Source organism: Suricata suricatta, chromosome 10, assembly GCF_006229205.1.
Source record: "Suricata suricatta isolate VVHF042 chromosome 10, meerkat_22Aug2017_6uvM2_HiC, whole genome shotgun sequence".
Taxonomy (NCBI): domain Eukaryota; kingdom Metazoa; phylum Chordata; class Mammalia; order Carnivora; family Herpestidae; genus Suricata; species Suricata suricatta.
In genome coordinates, this window is record NC_043709.1 from 20624432 (window position 1) to 20645196 (window position 20765).

Consider the following 20765-nt stretch of genomic DNA (forward strand, 5'->3'; position numbering starts at 1 on the left):
TATTTATTTTGAGAGGGAGAGTGAGAGTGAGTGCATGTGCAAGAAGGAGGAGGGGCAGAGAGACAGGAGAGAGAGAATTCCAAGCACTCTCACTGTGAGTGTGGAGCCTGAGGTGGGGCTTGAGCTCACGAACCAGGTGATCATGACCTAAGCTGAAATCAAGAGTCAGATGCTTAACTGACTGAGCCACCCAGGGTCCCCTTCTAGCTTCTATTGAGTAAGTAGATGACATTATAAGTTTGTTTGATGAAGCACTTAAACATATTCTGGCTTTTCCCCTACTGCTTACTTTTTACTTTTCCAAAAACTGTGACTTGCCGCTTTTACTTGGCTGCGAAGCATTTACAGCTGCCAGGATTCCTCAACTATTCTTTTCCACACTGTCCAGGATGTCTTGGCACTGACTGTTCTGGAACTAAGACCAAGACTGCTCTACTTCTTCAAACACTGTATAAATAACTCAGTTTTTCTCCTGAGGTCATTTTTCATATACAGACTTGAATAAAGGTCAGTTAGGGGTCCAGCAGTGCAATCTATAAAGGATGCTGGGGTAGAATAGAAACATGGTACTAGCTAGCTCAGTTTTCTGTAATTTGTTGCCTTTTCCACTAAAGTAGATAGTATCTTGGAGTGGAAAATTATTAAAGTTGGGAAGTACCCTTCTACTATGTGAAGTAAGCTTGAGTTTTATTTAAAGAATATAGATTTGAAAGGGAAGTCAATTATTTGCCTTTATAAGACACTCATATACCTATTTGGTTCAGTTTCTCACCCTCCTCATTAACAATGATGCTCCTTGTCTGAAATTGGGAACACAGGTGGTGGTGTGGGAGAGTGGAAAGATCACTAGGCAAAGTGTCAAAAGGCAGAGGCTGTGGGCTTAGCCTTAGTTATCTCTACAAATTCCAAATTTGGAGAAGAGGAGTAGAGGAAAGTTGTAGTTGCTCTCTGTTGTTGTTCAGGATCTAGGCAGGTTAGAGCTAACTTATTAGTGTCTTGAGTGCATGCTTCTGCTTTGGGAGGTAATGATGGTATCTAAGGATGGAGACTTTCCTATTTGCAAGACACTGTCTCAGGCTTTTAAAATATATCATCTGAATCACTGGCCAGTCTCCAAGGTAAATGATGTTATTCTCATTTCACAGGTCAGGAAGCTTTCTACAACTAAGAACTTGCCCAAAGTCACACAGCCAGTAATTGCAAAATCTAAATTCAAACCCCAGTCCTATCTAACTCCAAAGCCCATGTTCCTTCTTTCTTTAAGAATTCTATAATCTATATAAGATCTGTTATTAATCTTTGTGTCCTGTGTCTAGTTCAGTATCTATTGCAGAGTAAGCTAGGAGGGAAGATAAGTGAATGTAAACAAAGGCACAAGATATAAATGCTCAGGTATATTCCACTTAATAATATATAGGCCAGTGTTTTGAACAAGGAGTATGTGAAGGAGAGTTGTGATGTTATTTTGAAAGTTAGATTGAGGTGATATCATGAAATCCTTTTTTTTTGATGATTAGGTCAAAGGATTTTAAATATTTTCAGTAGGCATTGTGAAACCCCAGGAGATTTTTTCTGTAGGGAAAAAGTCAAGGGGTAGAACTGTGTTTTCCAACATCAGGAAAAATGAGTTGGATTTTTGGGATATTGATATAGAGATTCTAAGGAGCTCATTGTCAGGGCCTGAAAATAATGATTGGGCTTTGGGGAGAGGTCAAGGATTGATAAGAAATTTGAGAGACACTCACATAGAAAACCAGAAAAAGGAAAAGAAATCACTATCTAGAGGTTGGTCTATATATGAATGAGTGAATAATGGTACAGCCCACAAGAAATACAGTGTTAAGTGTTAGTTTCTAACAAGGTTTGCCTCTCTATTCCTTGTGACATCTGGGTGTAGGGATAGAGAATTTTCTACCATCTGGTCTAGGAATATTGGGTGAGCTCTCTGGAGACATCTGCTAAGGGAGATGAATCCAATTTTTCTTTCTCATATTGGCTTCTCCACCTTTACATTTTCTCTCTTTCATTTCCCTTCTTCCCTACTGGATTCTATTTTCTCACAGTTACTGCTGCAGGAAAAATGTTTGGTGGCATGGTGTGAGGGAAAAATAGAATGAACTGTATAGCACTTGGATGTTGAGTGGGAAGATGAAAGGAGTGTATGAGATTAATCTGTTATTCTGGGTTTAAATCTTGGTATTTCCCTAAATTTGAATGGTACTTTATATCTTTGATAATTGAATAGCATTCATAGTATTTAGCTGTATTAAGCAAGACATATGAACAAGCTAGACTATTAGCATTATAGAAAACTTGAGACAATTTTTAGGACATATTTGCTTTGGCTAAATAATAGCACTCTTGTTCAGGTGACTGCTAGATAAAAAGAAAAATATTTTACAGCATATGAACTGGGTTCTTTAGCTGTCTTAAGTCTACTTTTGTGCTTTTTCTTACTGTCGATATTATATAAATAACACAGACATTCTGCTTCAAATGTACCTTAGAAAACAGTTCGGTGCCAGTTTTGACTATGGAGAGCCTGTCATGTTTTTCCACTCTGAAACTTACTCTGTGCTTTTTTTTTTTTTTTTGTTAATATCCTTTTAGAAATACAGTCCTGCAATGCTTTGTTTCCTTTTTTATGCATAAGAGCCTGCTCATTGGAAGCATATTGTGTGTGAAGATTGTCAGTTGTTCAATCTTGAGCACTGATGGTGAGCAGAAAATCTTTTTTAGCTTTCTTCTTTGTAAAAATGATTTTTACAACACCATTCCAAATATTCAGTGTTAACAGTAAAATTACTTCCAGAGTTATTACAAAGAAGAATAAGAGAAAAATATGTTAAAAAATGAATAATGCATTTATTTTAATCTTTGGCTACACTCCTCCACCAGCTTTCTATTTGGCTACTAAAAAGAGTGCAGTAAAATTCCCCAAAAGTGTTAATTTTTCTTTCTGGAACTGCTCCAGTAGCATGTCAAAAGAATTTTGAAAAGAACATTCACTTATGTATAACAGCTTTGGAATACATAATAGGATATATTAGTATGCTTTTAAGAGGATCTTGGGTAGAGCATGAAGAATATGAAAGTGTATGAACCCCTTTATTGTTCATGATTAAAACAAAATTGTTTGCATGTGAACAGATTTAATTGTTTACAAAATCTGCAGAATGAGATGGTAGGGGAGGGAGGCATAAGAGCTTTTAGTCTGGTTATGATTCATAGATGTTCATCTAATAAATTGCTTTTCCTGAGTATAATCTGAAAGAAAAATTGCAGTGAGAACAATTAAGTACTTATAGGCAACTAAAAATAATTCTATTGATTCTATATTTTTCATTATGAGTTAATCTGGATTAGAGGAGTGACAAGACTTAGAAAATTAATAAGGTGTCCTTAGATTCTTTAGGAGGGTCAGTGACAGGGTAACTAGAGCTATCCCTTTTTAAAGAAATAGTACTCATCTCCTTTTTTTATGAAACCTTTTTCAGACTTTTATAGGCCGATTGGTCTTCTGTTTTTGTCTTTTGTGTCTTCAACTGTATATGAGATAGAATTTTAAAAAGTATTTATTTGTTTTTGAGAGAGAGAGAGTGAGCATGAAAGAGGGAGGGGCAGAGAGAGAGGGAGACACAGAATCTGAGGCAGGCTCCAGGCTTTGATGCGGGCTCGAACTCACAAGTTGTGAAATCATGACTGAGCCAAAGTTGGACCCTCAACTGACTGAGTCACCCAGGCATCCTGAGATAGAATTTTATCAAAACACTTTTAACACTTTTTTTTGGTATCCATGTTTGTGTTCCTCTTCTAAACTCAGATCTCCAGAGAGGAAATCCCAATAAGTATTAATCTTGGGGATTCAGGAACAAGAAATCATCATTCCTAGAAAATCTTGGGAATTCCTAAAATCATAATTTGTTCTTAAATTATTTCTAGCAGTCTTTATATCCTATGTTCATTTTTATGAATATTTAAAATTTTGTATACTATATGAGAACAATTAAATTTAGTAGTATTAATAAAGAACTTCAGCCTCCAATGACTATTCAGACACTAGAAAACACCAATGAATAGTTAGTGGGTTTTTTCAAATTACATAACTGTCAGACTTCCTACCTAGTAAAACTAACAGACCACACAGAATCATGTGGCAAATTGCTAACGTAAGGACTTACTTTGTTTCCAAAACTCATACAATTTGTATAAATTATCATATAAACATGTTCATTGTTATTTTGTTTTCAAGAGTGATTCACTTTTAGCAGCATACAGGGCCACCAACATATACATAACTTGATAACAGCTACAAACAAGACTGACTAAATAACTAAATTGTGATCGTCTTTCTTTTATGTTTGCCTGCCCTGGTTCTTAGCAATATTAACCTGAACCTTCTACTCCTTGTTGTGTCAGCACTTTCTACTCTTGGTCCTGGCTTGATGTCTGTATATTCCTTTAACCAGTGATGTCTCTCTGTTGTTAAGCTTTAATTCTCACAACAGAATTATAATACTTTTCCTAGTCCTAATTTTCCCTATTTCTTGACTGATTTTTGGGGGGTGGGATATTTGGAATTCAGAAAAATATAAATTTCCTGGAAAATGCTGGAAACTCATTCTTGTATGGAAATAATCTCCAATGCCTAGTGTATCAGACATTCAGTAAAATATTTTGAGATATTTCTTAAGTGAATATTACTTTGTAGTCCTAAAGAATCTAACATAGTATCTCGTACATAGAGATACTTAATGATATTTTAATGATTGTATCTGTGGTTATTTTGAATCAAGGTCATGATAAAGTTGAGCATCAGATTTTAGGTTTGGTAATTACTACCAGAAGTGCCAAGTTACCTTATGTTATTTTGGTGGCTTGGGAGCAGATATCCTTTATTTAGCTAAAATCTATGAGAAAACTCATAAGATGGATAAAACTCACCAAAAACTCCCTGTTATATGCTTTTGTAGAACTCTATGCCTCTCTTTTATAGAGTTTGTTTCTATGGCCATTGATTAATTATTTGCTTGATGTTTGAATTCTTGATTGAGCTTCCTGAGGGTGGGGATTAGTACTTTTATATTCACAGGTGTGGTCTTGGATGGTGCTTGTTAACCACAGTATGGAATAGGCAGCTCATTAAATATTTATTGTATGCATAAGTGAATGAAGGAGATGGCATTGTGAATAAAGAATATCCCAGGATCTGAGACTGTTTTACCTAGATCCCTGAGAGATTCTGAAGAACACAGTTTGAAAACCACTAGTATTTTTCTTGATACAGGCTGAATAACTATGTCACATGGTCTTGCAAAAGATTTTCTCTATGTAGGACTGGTAGTGAAATGTTATTATCCTAACTGTATACCTTCTGCCCTTTCTGTTTTAATAACATGTTTCATTATAAGAGATAGTATGTTATTAATATTGTCATTGTTCCTATTATTTACTTCCTTGTGACCTCTTTAGAAAAAGCATTCCATTCCTTTCAACTTACTAAGTATTTTTGCTTAAATAACTACAAGAACATCATGATACATGTTCTTCCAAATTCTGAAGATTAAAAAAAGTGGCACTTTCAATAATAGCCAAATCATGGAAAGAGCCTAAATGTCCATCAACTGATGAATGGATCAAGAAGATGGGGTTTATCTATACAATGGAATACTACATGGCAATGAGGAAAATGAAATCTGACCATTCATAGCAAAGTGGATGGAACTTGAGGGTGTCATGCTAAGTGAAATAAATCAGGAAGAGAAGGACAGATACCATATGTTTTCACTCATAGGTCTAACAGGAGTAACTTAACAGAGGACCATGGGGAGGGGAAGGGAGGAAAAAGAGTTATGGAAAGGGAGGGAGACAAATCATGAGAGACTCTTGAATACTGAAAACGAACTGAAGGGCTGAAGGGGGAGGGGGAGAGGGGAAGGGGGCGATGGTCATGGAGGAGGGCACTTGTGGGGAAGAGCAATGGGTGTTAAATGGAAACCACCTTGACAATAAACTATAAAACAATTATTTAAAAAATTCCTTGTTTAGATTTTTAGTGTCTCCTTCTTGATTAGTGTAATTAGTTTTGTGAGATGGAATAGTAGGTATATTAATACTTGGGATGTTTCACTTATGTCCTGATTTCATCATGGTGATGAAGTCGGGGTAGGGTGAGGCCAGAAAACTCAATTTGGAAAAGTTGAATTAAAGGGAATTAGATGCCAGAAAAGGAAATCTAATCTGAATAGATATTTTATATAAGAATTCCCTGAACATGTTCTTGTTAAGACTTTCCTCAACTTGTTTTCACTGTTTCTGACACTGAAGAGCACGCCAACATACTGGTTTTCTGTATTCTGATGATTTCTATAGTATCAAGTGATTAAGATAAAAAAAAAAAAACCCAGCTTAGTTCCATACAGGACTAGTTTCTGGAGCTGGAAAATGTGTAGGTGGAAAGCAGCTACTCAGTCAGAATCTGCAGTTGTTGTCATGGATAACTGAAACATATGCTTAGAGTGAAAATGTAGACGTTGCATTAGTATACAGATTTTTATGGAAAGTCACATAAGAAGTCGAATGAAAGAGCATATTATTGAATCTGTTGTACTCTTTAATTTTCATTGGATTTTTGTCAGGTGTTTTTAAAATTTCTTTTAGTTGTGGGGAACTTGATCTAGTGTTTATATTTGTGGCTGATTTATAGTATATTGAACTAGCTAAAAAGAATTTCCTGCATATGTATTTGTCAAAATAAAAAAAAATCTATCAGTTTTGAACTTGACAACACAAGCTTCACTGAAAAGGAACAAACACATTTAATCTATTCATACAAAATTAACTCTATCCCTTGAGTCACTTAACATAATTGGGATATTTCTGCTTAGGATTGTAAAATGCTTCCAACTATTTTGTAAAGATCTAAAAAGGAAGACAGAGGGGTGGCTCAGTTGGTAAAGTGTCTTGACTCTTGGTTTTGGGTCAGGTCATGATCTTGGGGTTTTTTGAGTTCAAGATTGGTATAGGGCTCTGATCTGGCAGCATGGAACCTGCTTGGGATCCTCCCCCTCCCTCTCTGTCTGCCCCTCCCCCACTCACTGTCTTTGTCTCTCTCAAAATAAATAAGCATTAAAAAGGAAGATAAAATACCTATTTCATATTTATAAAAACCTAGAATTATTGATGTCTTTTGCATGTTGAAAATTTCAGTTAGATGATAGAGAATTTCATTTACTTTGAAATTACACATTTAAAATAAATGCTCTAGCAAGAAGACAGACTTTCAAGTTACTAGAGAACTTAAGACAAATGTTAGAGAAAATAAGGAGTTTATAAAAATAATTCAGAGATGACAAATGGACTTTTTTAATCTACATTTTTATATCGAGGGGAGGGAGTAGAAAAGACAGCCCCTATATTGGGCCCTACTCAGTGGCAGCTTCTCATCTAGGATTAAGCAGTCTAGACATTTAATGCAATCCCTATCAAAATCCCAGCAACATTTTTCAGAGAACTAGAACAATTGTAAAATGTATATGGAGCCACAAAAGACCCTGATGCCAAAGAAATCTTAAAAAATAAAGGCAAAGCTGGAGAAATCACAATCCCAGATTTCAAGGTACACTCTAAAGCTGTAATAGTCAAAGCAGCATGGTACTGGCACAAAAATAGACACATAGATCAGTAGGACAGAATAGAAAACACTAAAGTCATGATTACATGGTCAATAATCTTTGACAAAAAAGGCAAAAATATGCAATGGGAAAAAGACAATCTCTTCAACAAATGGTGTTGAGAAAACTAGACAGCTACATGCAAACTAATTAACCTAGATCACTTCTATCACTTTCTTATACCATACAGAAAAATAAACTCAAAATGAATTCAAGACCTAAATGTGAGACCTGAAACAATAAAAATTGTAGAAGAGCACACAGGCATTAATTTCTAATGCATTGGCCATAGCAACATATTTCTAGATTTGTCTCCTGAGGCAAGGGAAACAGAAGCAAAAATAAACTATTGGGACTACATCAAAATAAAAAGCTTCCACAGCAAAGGAAACAATTAACAGAATTAAAAGACTGAATGGGGAAAATATGAAAATGACATATCCAATAAAGGCTTATTAGCTCAAATATTTAAAGAACTGATACAGCTTAACATCAAAACCCCCCTGCAAATAATCTAATTAAAAATGGGCAGAAAGCATGAACAGACAGTTCTCCAGAGAAATGGTTAGCCAGATGGCCAACAGACACATGAAAAGATGCTCAACATCACTCATCCTCAAGGAAATGCAGATCAAAACTACAATGACATATTACCTCACATCTGTCAAAATGGCTAAAATCAACAACATGAAAAACAAGTGTTGAGGAGGATGTAGAGAAAAAGTAACCTTCAGGTACTGTCGGTGGGAATGCACACTGGTGCAGCCACTGTGGAAAACAGTGTGGGGTTCCTCAAAAAATTAAAAATAGAAGTACCATATGATCTAGTAGTGCCACTACTGGATATTTATCCAAAGAATATGAAAACACTAATTTGAGGGATTTCGGTTGCAGAGATGAAGGCGGCTCCAGTGTAAACCCTGAGCTGAGGTTTCTGATCTTCCACAATGGGTGAGCCACAAGTGAGTGCCCTTCCACCACCTCCAATGCAGTACATCAAGGAATACACAGATGAAAATATTCAGGAAGGCCTACCTCCCAAGCCTCCACCTCCAATAAAGGACAGTTATATGATGTTTGGCAATCAGTTCCAGTGTGACAATCTTATCATTTGCCCTTTAGAAAGTCAGGGCATTGAGCGACTTCATCCTATGCAGTTTGATCACAAGAAAGAACTGAGAAAACTCAGTATGTCTATTCTTATTAATTACTTAGACCTCTTAGATATCTTGATAAGGAGTCCTGGGAGTATAAAATGGGAAGAGAAGTTAGAAGATCTTAAGCTGCTTTTTGTGCATGTACATCATTTCATAAATGAATACCGGCCCCACCAAGCAAGACAGACCTTGAGAGTCATGATGGAGGTGCAGAAACGTCAACGCCTTGAAACAGCCGAACGGTTTCAGAAGATTCTGGAACGAGTCATTGAGATGATTCAGAATTGCTTGGCTTCTTTGCCTGATGTTTGCCTCATTCAGAAGCAGGGATGAGAGCAAAAACTGAACCAATGGATGCTGATGATAGCAACAATTGTACTGGACTGAATGAACAGCAAAGAGAAAATTCAGGTCATAGGAGAGATCAGATTATAGAGAAAGATGCTGCCTTGTGTGTCCTTATTGATAAAACGAATGAAAGACCATAAAGGACGTTTCTTTTTCTTTTTTCTTTTCTCTTTCCTGTAAATGGCATATATTGGTTAATTTGTCCTTGGAGAGTCGTTTTAAAAGAGTTATATCTAGAAGTCAGGCAAGTGGCTTGATTCCAGCCTTATCAATGATGAGATGTCACAGGCCATAATTTCATTTTATGACAAACATGGTTAAATGAGGATGTATATGTTAAGCATAATCACCTTAAAAAGCAAAGTGCTGCAACTGTGTGAAACTTTCCTGGTTTTGGAGTTGACAGAATGTTGGAGGAATCCTCAGTAATAGCAGGCTTACTTCCTTGAAAAGTAGATTTGCCATTTGCTTTAAGAATGATAGATAAAGAAAGGATAACAAGCTGAGTAAATGTGAAAAAAAGAAAACACTAATTTGAAAAGGTATATACACTGCTATGTTTATTGCAGCATTATTTACAATGGCCAAATGATGGAAGCAGCTCAAGTGACCATGGATAGATGAATGGATAAAGGTTGCAAGAGTTATCAACCATATATCATATAATCTTGCTGAATCTGTAAGAAATTATATTTGCAATGAAACCAGTAAACCTAAATCACTGTTGATAATATGGTTGTCAGATATAACATACTTATTAAGAAATGTTTCTGAAATGTCATAAAGAGCAAATAATACTATAGCATTAAAATTCTGCATTATTTGATCAAGAGTTTGGGGTGAAAGAAAAGAAAGATGCAAATTATGTGTTAAGGGTGAACATAGTTATAATCTAATTCTTGACATCAATAAGAAATACAGGTTTAATTTGTTTATAAAAACTAAAGGACAAATGATGTAATAGAAATAAAGTATTAAAGAAAATTTTTGAGAGGAATAAAGAAATGAAAAGAGGTTGGTTACAGAAACTAAATAATGAGTACAAAGAACAGGAAAGGATAATAATGACTATATAAAATTCAGTTACAGAAATAATACCTGTTGTGAGCACATTAAAAGACAAAGCTTCTCAGATTGTAGACCCAGAAAAAGGCCAACTACAGTTGTGACTGTTTTTAAAAGATGTGGCCGACATAAAATGACAGAAATAGAAGGAAAAAGAAATGGATAGTCAACACCATACCAGTGAAATGAAAAGAAAGAGAATGCTTAGGTAGCAATATTAATAGACAACAAAATATAATTCAAGATGAAGAGCATTATATAATATTAGGCTGTAAGCTTTTGGTAATAAAATATGTAATCTATTAAAATGATACATCATGCTTTTGCTTAACACATAACAAAGCATGTGAAGCAAATTTAGGAATACAAAGAAAATTTGGTAATAGTTCAATGATAAACTTTCTCTTCCTGTTCTCCACCATGGTGCAGGCTCAAGATGAAAAGGATAACTCCTGGTAGGAACTTTGTATCTGCAAGCTTTGCCTCAACATCTGTGTGGGGGAGTGGAGCGACTGACCCGGGTGGTTAAGGTGCTGGAGCAGCTTACAGGCCAGACTCCTCTGTTCTCCAAAGCCCGATGCACTATTAGATCCTTTGGCATCAGGAGATATGAAAAGATTGCCATCCACTCATAGTCCATGGGGCTAAGGCAGAAGAAATCCTGGAGAAAGGTTGAAGAGTGCAGGAGTTTGCATTAAGAAAAAATAACTTCTTCAGTACGGGAAACTTTGGTTTTGGGATCCAGGAGCACATCTGTCTGGGAATCACCTAGGAGCCAAGCATTGGTTTCTATGGCCTGGACTTTGTGGTGCTGAGTAAGCCAGGTTTCAGCATCACAGACTGGAAGCACAGGACAGGCTGTATTGGGGCCAAACAGAATCAGCAAAGAGGAGGTCAGGCTCTGGTTCCAGCAAAAGTATGATGGGATGATGGGATCATCCTTTCTGGCAAAATCACTGTTTCTATTCAAAAGGCCAGCTTTTTAGTGAAACATGGGGAAAAAAGTTCAAGCACAGTGATATACTGTCTGTGGTAACGTTTGTTAGATTTTGATGATGAAGGAGAAAAGCTAAGGGTATAGATGGTATGAATTATGCAATTAGTAAGTTTTAAAAATATATATTTCATCTTTAAGAACAGAGAATATACTTCTTAGTGCTTAAGTAACATAAGAAAACTACATACTTATTTTCAAAGAACATCTAAAGAAATCTGAAGTTGAATAATTATTCTCTGACTATAATGTGATAAAACTAGAAATATATCATTAAGAGACAACAAATTTGAGTACTTATAAATTTAAAAGCAAGCACTAGTTTTTAGGGTAAAAAGGAAATAAAAAGTGAACTGTATAAACTATATATTATAATACTTGAAATGAAAATATGACTTTTCAAAACCTAAGTGATGTGGACAAAACCATACTCAGTAGAAAAGTGATAGTCTGTTATGCTTTTACTTTCAAATAGGAAAGAATAAAATAAGCATTCAGCTAAAGAGCTAGAAAAATGAATGCAATAATAATTGATGAAATGTTATAGTTAAGAACAGAAAATAGTACATGAATAAATAACTCATCTGATAGATGTTTGATAAAAATAAAGTTAACTGTATCTTTGAATATGACAATAAAATATACCCTCCTAGGCAAACTGAAAGAAAAAAATAATACAGAACATTAGGAATGAACATGGTGATAGAATTGCAAATATAGAAGATAATAAATACAAAAATATGTAGTTTTTATTCAATAAGAAAATATAAGTAGAAATAATTGACTTCTTAAAAAATGTCACATATGGAATTGATGCATATCAAAATTGACTGTATTGGTAGATCAGTAATCATAGACCACATTGGAAAATTTAAGTATTTACAGAAGTACTAGTCCTAGATTATTTTACATGTATGTTCATTCAAATTTTCCGGTAACAGTTTTATTTCTGTTAGTTGGTTAGAAAAAGACAGAAAACTCTTCAGTTTACCTTATCAAAATTGAAATGAGAAAAGAAAACTGGAGACCAATTTTACATATGAATGAGGATGCAAAATCCTAAATTACAAAAGCAATTCAGTATCATATTAAAAATATATATACCATAGGGAGACAGATTTAATTGTAGGAGTGTAAAGATGATTCTTATCAGGAATTGAATATGTTAATGTATTAAAAGGGCAAATCTATATAATCACACTGAATTATATCCTAAGTAAATTTAACAAACCATAGAGCATCTGGATTACTCTTGCTACAGAAAGATTACTGATGATTATTCTGTGTCACGCACTGAGCAAGCACTTTACATGGACTACCTAATATAATCTTCCTAAAAACCCTATGAAGTAGCTAGTACTGGTATGATCATTTTATAGATATGGAAACTGAGGCACAGCATGGTTATATAATCTTACCAAGGTCATGCAGTTAGAGATGGAACAAGCATTTGAACTTTGTCAGTTTGAATCCTGAGTCTGTTTTTATCCATTATGTTATTCGTTGTCTTTTTGTTCATTATCGGAAGAACAAAAACTTCCTTAAATGTGGTGAAAAGATATCCATGAGAATCTAGCAGCAAAGATACCAAATGGTGAAACCCTACCAGACATGCCATAAAATTCATCAATAAGACAAAAATTATCCTCTTATTATTTTAGTGGCTCTAGTCAATGCGGTTGTTTAAGGGGAAAAAATTTCAGGATAAGGTCAGCTGATTAATAGTTCCATCTGCAACCTGAAAATCCTCCTTGCAATGAAACATAACATATTCACATACTCCAGGGATTAAGGTGTAGATATTTTTGGGATACCATTATTCTGCCTAGCACAGTATCTTTGGAAATATTGTTACCTAAGAAGAGAATTAGAATAAGAAGAACAATTGCCACCAAAATCAGTGTTTGCATAATAGTGAGAGATTAATCTGCCTTATGAGTTGGTTTATTTTTCAGGAATTATATCCAGGTAGAGAAGAGAAGATGAGGGCTGGAAGAATGTTTTATACTTTCAGACCTAGTAACAAAGTTGAACTTGTGTTCTAGTTTTCTTCTTATATTTTCTTAAGTCTGTGGTTCTCTGTAGGTACAGATTCTTTCTCATATTCTAAAATTCTGTCTTGTGGCATATATATATGTGTGTGTGTATATATATATATAGTGTAGAGAGATCATAAGTTGTGTAATTATAACTCAAGGAGTTATTTCTGCTCACAGTTGGACAGTTCTGGTTGACTGTGTAAATATTATTGAAATTTGCATCAAGTGATTTAAGGTACATATTATTCATTTGAAGGTATTTGGTTAGTGTAATTTTAGCTATAGTGTTCCCTATGTAAACTCACTTATGTAAAATGTGCATTTATAGTCTCCATTGTGACTAGGTAGTAGGTCTATTACATAGCTTTGCTTAGAAGATGAGAAATTGTTAAATTTTCTGAGACTGAATCAAATAGGCATTTATTTACCAAAGTCAGTGTTTTCAGTTACTTTTAGAAAGCACTTTAAATTATCAGAGTTAATCTTAAAATATCCACATGTGGCTTGTAATATGGCTAGTCCTAATTGCAATGTGCTAGAAGTATACAATAAACACTGACATTGAAAACTTTACAAAAAGGAATATAAAAGTACCTCAATAATTTTATATTGATTATGTGTTGAAATGATAATATTTTGGATATAGTAGATTAAAATATGTTAAAACTAATATCCCTCTTTTTGCTTTTTTTAATGTGGCTATTAAAACCTTTAAATTTACATGTATACTCATATTATTATAGATCCATTTGGTCCACATGAGACACTTTTAATGATAATAGAAGCTCACGATAATAAACTTACATCATCACTATAGAGGTGAGAACTTAACTTACAGCACTCAAAAGCATGTGTACATCTGTCCAGTTCATCCAAAAATGTAAACAAACTATTAAGATACAAATTGCAAAGAAGAGGGACTTTTGCATTTCATGAAATTACCTGATGCATCAGAAGACCATTCCTACATATTCTGACACCCTCCCTGAGGCATTTGATGCACATTCTGTATGTGTTTCTATATCTGAAGCCCTGGAGTGATTTCAAGTGTCAGGAGTCAATAAGAGAATCAAGAGAAGCTGTAACAGTCTTATGTTGTTGGTGGATATTTCCCATAGGTTGGTAGAGGGTGTAATGATCAATTTGTGGACTAGCTGGGCCTAAATCTTATTTACTGTACTTGTGAATATTGGCTCAAGAAACTCAGGCTTACAGTTTATTTAGGAATAATCTTCTTTAATATGTAAAAGTTCAGGGAATAAAAAACATTCTGAATAAAGAATGTCCTGGTTGTTTGAAAATTCTCTAGAAAATCTATTTTATGTTTGTTCTAAAACAAACTAATCCAATTTTTTACATTAGTACAGATAATTACCTTTGGTAATTAAGGATCTCAGATTGTCTCTGAGAATTCATCCTGGGCAAGAATCCCCACATACAGAATTTAAAATATTTTTTTAATTTTACTTTTTTTGAGAGAGAGAGAGAGAGAGAGCGAGAGAGCGAGAGAGTGAGCGAGCATGAGCAGGGGAGGGTCAGAGAGAAAGGGAGACAGATTCCGAAGACAGGCTTCAGGCTCTGAGCTATCTGTCAACACAGAGCCTGACAAGGGGCTTAAATCCATGAACCATGAGATCATGACCTGAGCCAAAGTTGGATGCTTAACTGACTGAGCCACCCAGGCACCCCCAGAATTTAAAATATTGACAAGTAGGTATAGGAGATGGAATTGACTGCATATTAGACTAACACTAAAGATTTATACATTGCCCTGTTTTGGGAGAATTAGACTAACACAAACAATCTACACATTGCCCTCTTTTGGGACTAAAAATTTAACAAGCATTTACAACTACTTAGAAACTCTTGAACTTTATAAGACAGATTTATGTTAATATAGGCCCTCTTTTTAAATTTGAGGATTATCTTTGAGAAACAAGGGGAGTACGGTGCGAAACGTTGGAAGGAAGTAGAACAGCTCAAAGCTTGAGCTTTTAAACATCAGCTTTTATTTTTTAAAATACGTTTTTAGTTGGAAGCTATGGGCCTGGCTTATTTATAGTGTTTTAAATATGGGTGAATGTGTTATGGATATGTGCCTACGGGCTCTATCAATAGGTTTATATATATATATATATACGTAGCATATATATATATATATACGTATATATATATATGCTAAATTTCTATGCTAAACCTTGTTTAAAAAAGATTGTATCCACATCCATTCTGTTTAGGAAAGCAGACATGCACTAGAGATTTTTTTCATGCTATTATAATTCTTTTTTTTCCCCTCATAATGGGGAACTGAGGATGGAATATGTAAATGAAATCTATAGACCCTGAATGTGATTTTAGTTATAAGTATCAGTTATCTTCCTTACTAACCATTCATAAGGTCTCATAACATGTAGGACATTTTGAAAATAGATGGAGTTAATTTATAGTATTTTCTTATTTCTTTTCATTTTTGGCTGGAGGTGTTCCTGAACAACATAGTGTTGTAGTTAACTTTAAATGAAACTTGGGTTTCCCCAAAAGACACCAGTGCCCTTGCAGTTCTCTGTAATGGAATCATGCATTTCATTCATGTTAGAAATTTCATTGTTTTGCTTTTATCCTATTATATGCATACCTTCTATTTGAATTTCCTCTCTCATTTCTATCTGCTACTATATCTTCATTATTTCAGATTTCTTTGTTCCTTCCCTAGACATATTAGCCTGATTCTCTGCCACTAATTTGTGTACTCTGTTAACCTTCCAACTGTCACAAGAACTCTCATTCTAAAACATTGATCTCCTATCTTTCTGATACTTAATATCTGTTAGATAACGCTCTTAGTTTCAGGTTGCCTTCAGAATAAAGACTAAGCTTCTTGACACTTATAAGGTACTTCAACCTGTGTTTTCTTCCCTTGTCTTTTATTGTCTTTTTGTTTTCCCCTGAAGGGAATACATAACAATTTTGACGTCAAATCATTCGGAGGTGAATGATGTATTCTTGTAAGATTTTTTTCTATGTTAATGCAAATCTTAGACAATGGGAATAATAATAGTATCTGTCTTTTAGTCGTGTGGATATGAATCAGTTAATACATATAAAACATTTAGGGTATTGGCACACAATATTCTGCAGATTGCTTTTTTCACTTAATATGTTTTAGTTAACTTTCTTTTTTTCTTCCAAATTTTTATTTAAATTCTAGCTATTTAACATATAGTACAATATTGATTTTAAGAGTAGAATTCAGTGATTCATCAATTACATACAACTGTTTTGGTTAACTTTCAAGGTCAATACATATAGATCAAATTTATTTACTTTAGTAGTTGATATTCCATGGTGTAGGTGGATCTTAATTAATTTTTCCCTTTTTGAAGGGCATTCATCTGCTTTTTTATAGTATTAGTTTTGTATCTGTAGTCTTCATATTAGTACTTTATTTCATAGACATCTAGAGGAATTTGCAGAAAAAAATTATGAAACAAGAAGCAATGAGAAAATCTATGTACCACCAATTATAAACAATCCTTAAAAATTATGATTCTAGTGGCAGAATAGAGAAATCAATGAATATAGATTAACAACACTGACCATAGAAAATAGACCAACATTGCATATAAAAATTTACTATAAGATAAAGTTGACATTTGAAAAGTATAAGAAAAGACAAAATCACTGAAGAAATATTCCTGAAAAAATGTTTCATGATTGAAGGTGAAAAAATATTCATTTCTATACCTCATGCTATTTAGTATCTCTTTCCTCAACTTTGTCTATTATCCTGTAGTCCAGAAACCATGAATTTAAATCCATTCCAGGGAATATAATCTCTCATTCTGTTGTTCCAAGAAGAGAAAGGAATCTGAAAACCTAATTGATATAGATTTTCAACCAATGCTGCTGGTAATTTCAATATTCCATCCCTTTTTATTTTTGAGTAGTATTCCATTGTATGGATATATCATGATTTATTTATCCATTTACCTATTAATGGACATTTGAATTGTTTCAGTTTGGGACTATTATAAATAAAGCTTTAGGAATATTTATGTATAAGTCTTTGTGTGGACATATGCTGTCATTTCTCTTGACTAAATAACTAGTGTGGAATGGCTGGTTGTATTGTAGTTAAATATTTTACTTTTTTTTAAAAAGATGTTTTATTTATTTTTGAAAGACAGAGAGAGACAGTGTAAGCAGGGGAGGGTCAGAGGGAGAGGGAGGCACAGAACTGGAAGACAGGCCCCGGGCTCTGAGCTAGTTGTCAGCACAGAACCCGACACAGGGCTCAAACCCACAAACCATGAGATCATGACCTGAGCCGAAGCCGGACGCCTAACCGACTGAGCCACCCAGGTGCCCCAAATATTTAACTTTTAAATAAACTACCAAAATATTTTCTAAAGTCATTGTACTTTTTATGTGGCTGCCTGCAGTATTTGTATCCCTGTCAACACAAATATGTGAAGTGTCTAATCATGGCCGTCTAATAGATATGACTAGTATCTCATGACTTCAGTTTGCATTTCTCTAAAGACAAATGATGTTGAGCACCTTTTCCTGTTCTTATTTGCCATCTGTGTGTCTTTGTTATAGTATCTGCTTCAAATATTTTTATTTTTTTTAAGTAGTTGATTTTCTTATTCATATATTTTAGAGTTTCTTATCTGGATCAAAGACTGTTTTGTAAAGTGTGATTTGCAAATGTTTTCTCTCAGTTCATTTCCTTTTTATTCTTTTTAACAGCATCTTTGAAGAGCAGAAACTCCTAACTGCTGAGCTTTTAATTTGTGAAATTTTCTTGTGTAGGTCATTTTGGTGTCATAGCAAGAAATCTTTGCTTCACCTAAGGTGACAAAAATTTTCTAATACATTGTCTTATAAAAGTTCTGTAGTTTTAGGTTTTGCTTTTAGATCTAGGATTAATTTTTAAGTTAATTTTTGCATATGGTGTGGTGATCAAACTATTTATTTTGACCTTAGGATATCCATTTGTTTCAGCCCAATTTTTTGATACAGATACAGCTTCTTTAATGAATTGCCATGGTGCCTTTGTCTAAAGTCAGTTGCATATGTGTGTGTGTGTGTGTGTGTGTGTGTGTGTGTGTGTGAATATGTACTCTGTATTCCTCCATTCTGTTCCATTGATTTATCTTTACTTTAATACCATACTATCTCTCACTTACTATATAGTTTTATCATAGCTTATAATTAGGTAGTATAACTTTGTTCTTTTTCAAAGTTGCTTTGGCTAGTTGAGATTCTTTGTCTTTCCTCATGAATTTTTAAAAATCAGCTAGTCAAGCTGAACAAGCTTGCTAGGATTTTGATTGAATTGCATCGAACCTAAAGATCAATTTGTAGAAAATTAACATCATAACAATATTGAGTCTTCTGATTTATGAACTTGACATTATCTCCTCATTTGTTTAGGTCCTCTGATTTCTCACAGCATAAAAGTTTATGCATTTTGGTCAAATTTGTTTCCAAGTATTTCATATTTTTCATGCTATTATAAGTGGTATTTTTAAACAAAATTTTCAGTTCTGGTTGTTCTTTGCTAGCATATAGAAATGTAGTTGCTATTTATATATTGAATTTTATCTTATCACCTTGCTAAACACACTTTATTTCGTTGGATGTTTTTTGGAGCAAGCTTTTCTTTACTGAGATGTTTTGTTTTGAGTAAGTTTAGATATACAGAAGTATTACAAAGATAGGTCAGAGTTTCCTATATTTTTCATAGAGTTTCCTTAAACACAATTTTAATTTAATTTAATTTATAATTTATTGTTAAATTGGCTAACGTACAGTGTGTAAAGTGTGCTCTTTGGTTTTTGATGTAGATTCCAATGGTTCATCACTTTCAACCAATGCTTAGTGCTCATACCAACAAGGGCCCTCCTCAACGCCCATCACCCATGTTCCCCTGTCCCCCACCACCCATCAACCCTCAGATTGTTCTCTGTATTTAAGAGTATCTTATGGTTTGCCTCCCTCCTTCTCTGTTTGTAATTATTTTTTCCCCTTCCCTTTCCTCATGGTCTTCTGTTAAGTTTCTCAAGATGCACATATGAGTGAAAATATCTGTCTTTCTCTGACTGACTTATTTCACTCAGCCTTATTATTGCTGAATGGCATGATTTCATTCTTCTCATTGCTAAGTAGTATTTCATTGTATATATAAACTGTGTCTTCTTTATCCATTCATCAGTTGATGGATATTTAGGCTCTTTCTATGATTTGGCTATTGTGGAAAGTGCTGCTATAAACATTGGGGTACATGTGCCCCTATGAATCAGCACTCCTGTATCCTTTGGATAAATTCCTAGTAGTGCTATTGCTAGGTCATAGGGTAGTTCTATTTTTAATTTTTTGAGGAAACTCCATACTGTTCTCCATAGTTGCTACACCAGTTTGCATTACCACCAACAGTGCAAAAGTGTTCTTAAACACAATTTAGTAGCTTTTTTTTGTAAATTTCATAGGATTTTCAACATACATGATTATTATCTTCAAATAAAGAGATTTTCTTCTTTCTTTACAATCTTGATGCCATTTATTCCTTTTTCTTGTAATTGCATTTCTAGCCACTACTTTGGTCAGAATCTCTAGTATATTTCTTGTAGTGATGCTGGTTACAGTGTACTTAATGGTGGTACATGACATAATTAGGTTCCCTAAGCCTCTTTGCTTCTTTAGGGATTCTGAGATGGAATCTGTTGAGGATGGAAGATTCTCAGTGTGTTTGTGACCCAGATTAAGCTGGGTCAAATACTACCCAGCAGCTGAGGGTCTCTCTTTATTTCTTATGCTCTTGCTGAGGCTGATGGCCCAGGAGGTACTTACTCCTTGGAGCCCATGTAGATGATAAGGTCCACTGACCTGTTGTAGCCAAATTGGTTGTCCTGTGAATAGGAGATGAGCTTGACAAAGTGGTCTTTGAAAGCAGTGCCAGTCCCATCTTTAAGGTGGAGGTGTGAGTGTTACTCTTAAATTCACGGGAGACAACCTGGTCCTCAGAGTAACCCAGGATGCCTTTAGAGGGCCTTCGTATGCCTACTTCACTACCTTCTTTGTGTTATCATACCTGATAGCTTTTTCTAAACAACAGGTCAGACTCATGACTGTCACTTTGATAGTCGGGACAGAGAAGGCTATATGAGTGTGTTTACCATTCAGCTCAAGGATGACCTTGCCAAGAAAAGGATGACTTTGATCACAGTCTCAGCAGGGCCTATAGATGCAGGAGTGATGTTCTGGGCAGCCAATGCTACAGTTCTCAGAGTGGCCATCCATGGTAAGTCTTCTGGGTGGAAATGACACCATGGAATGTAGTCATGAGTTCCTCCATTATGCCGAAGTTGTCATGGATGACATTGGCCAGGGAATCCAAGTAGTTGATGGTGCAGGAGGCAGTGCTGATGACAATGTTAAGGGAGTTGTCATACTTCTCATGGTTCATGTGGATACTAAACATAGG

The 20765-nt window shown here is 34.7% G+C and overlaps 1 protein-coding gene and 2 pseudogenes across 2 annotated transcripts in view; all 3 read left to right on the forward strand.

Annotated features, from left to right (window-relative positions):
• ANKS1B (ankyrin repeat and sterile alpha motif domain containing 1B) overlaps nt 1-20765 on the forward strand; it is a 1093013-nt gene that overhangs the window by 122753 nt on the left and 949495 nt on the right. The window lies entirely within an intron of this gene.
• On the forward strand, nt 8621-9318 carry LOC115303792 (annotated as a pseudogene).
• Nucleotides 10664-11229, forward strand: LOC115303904 (annotated as a pseudogene).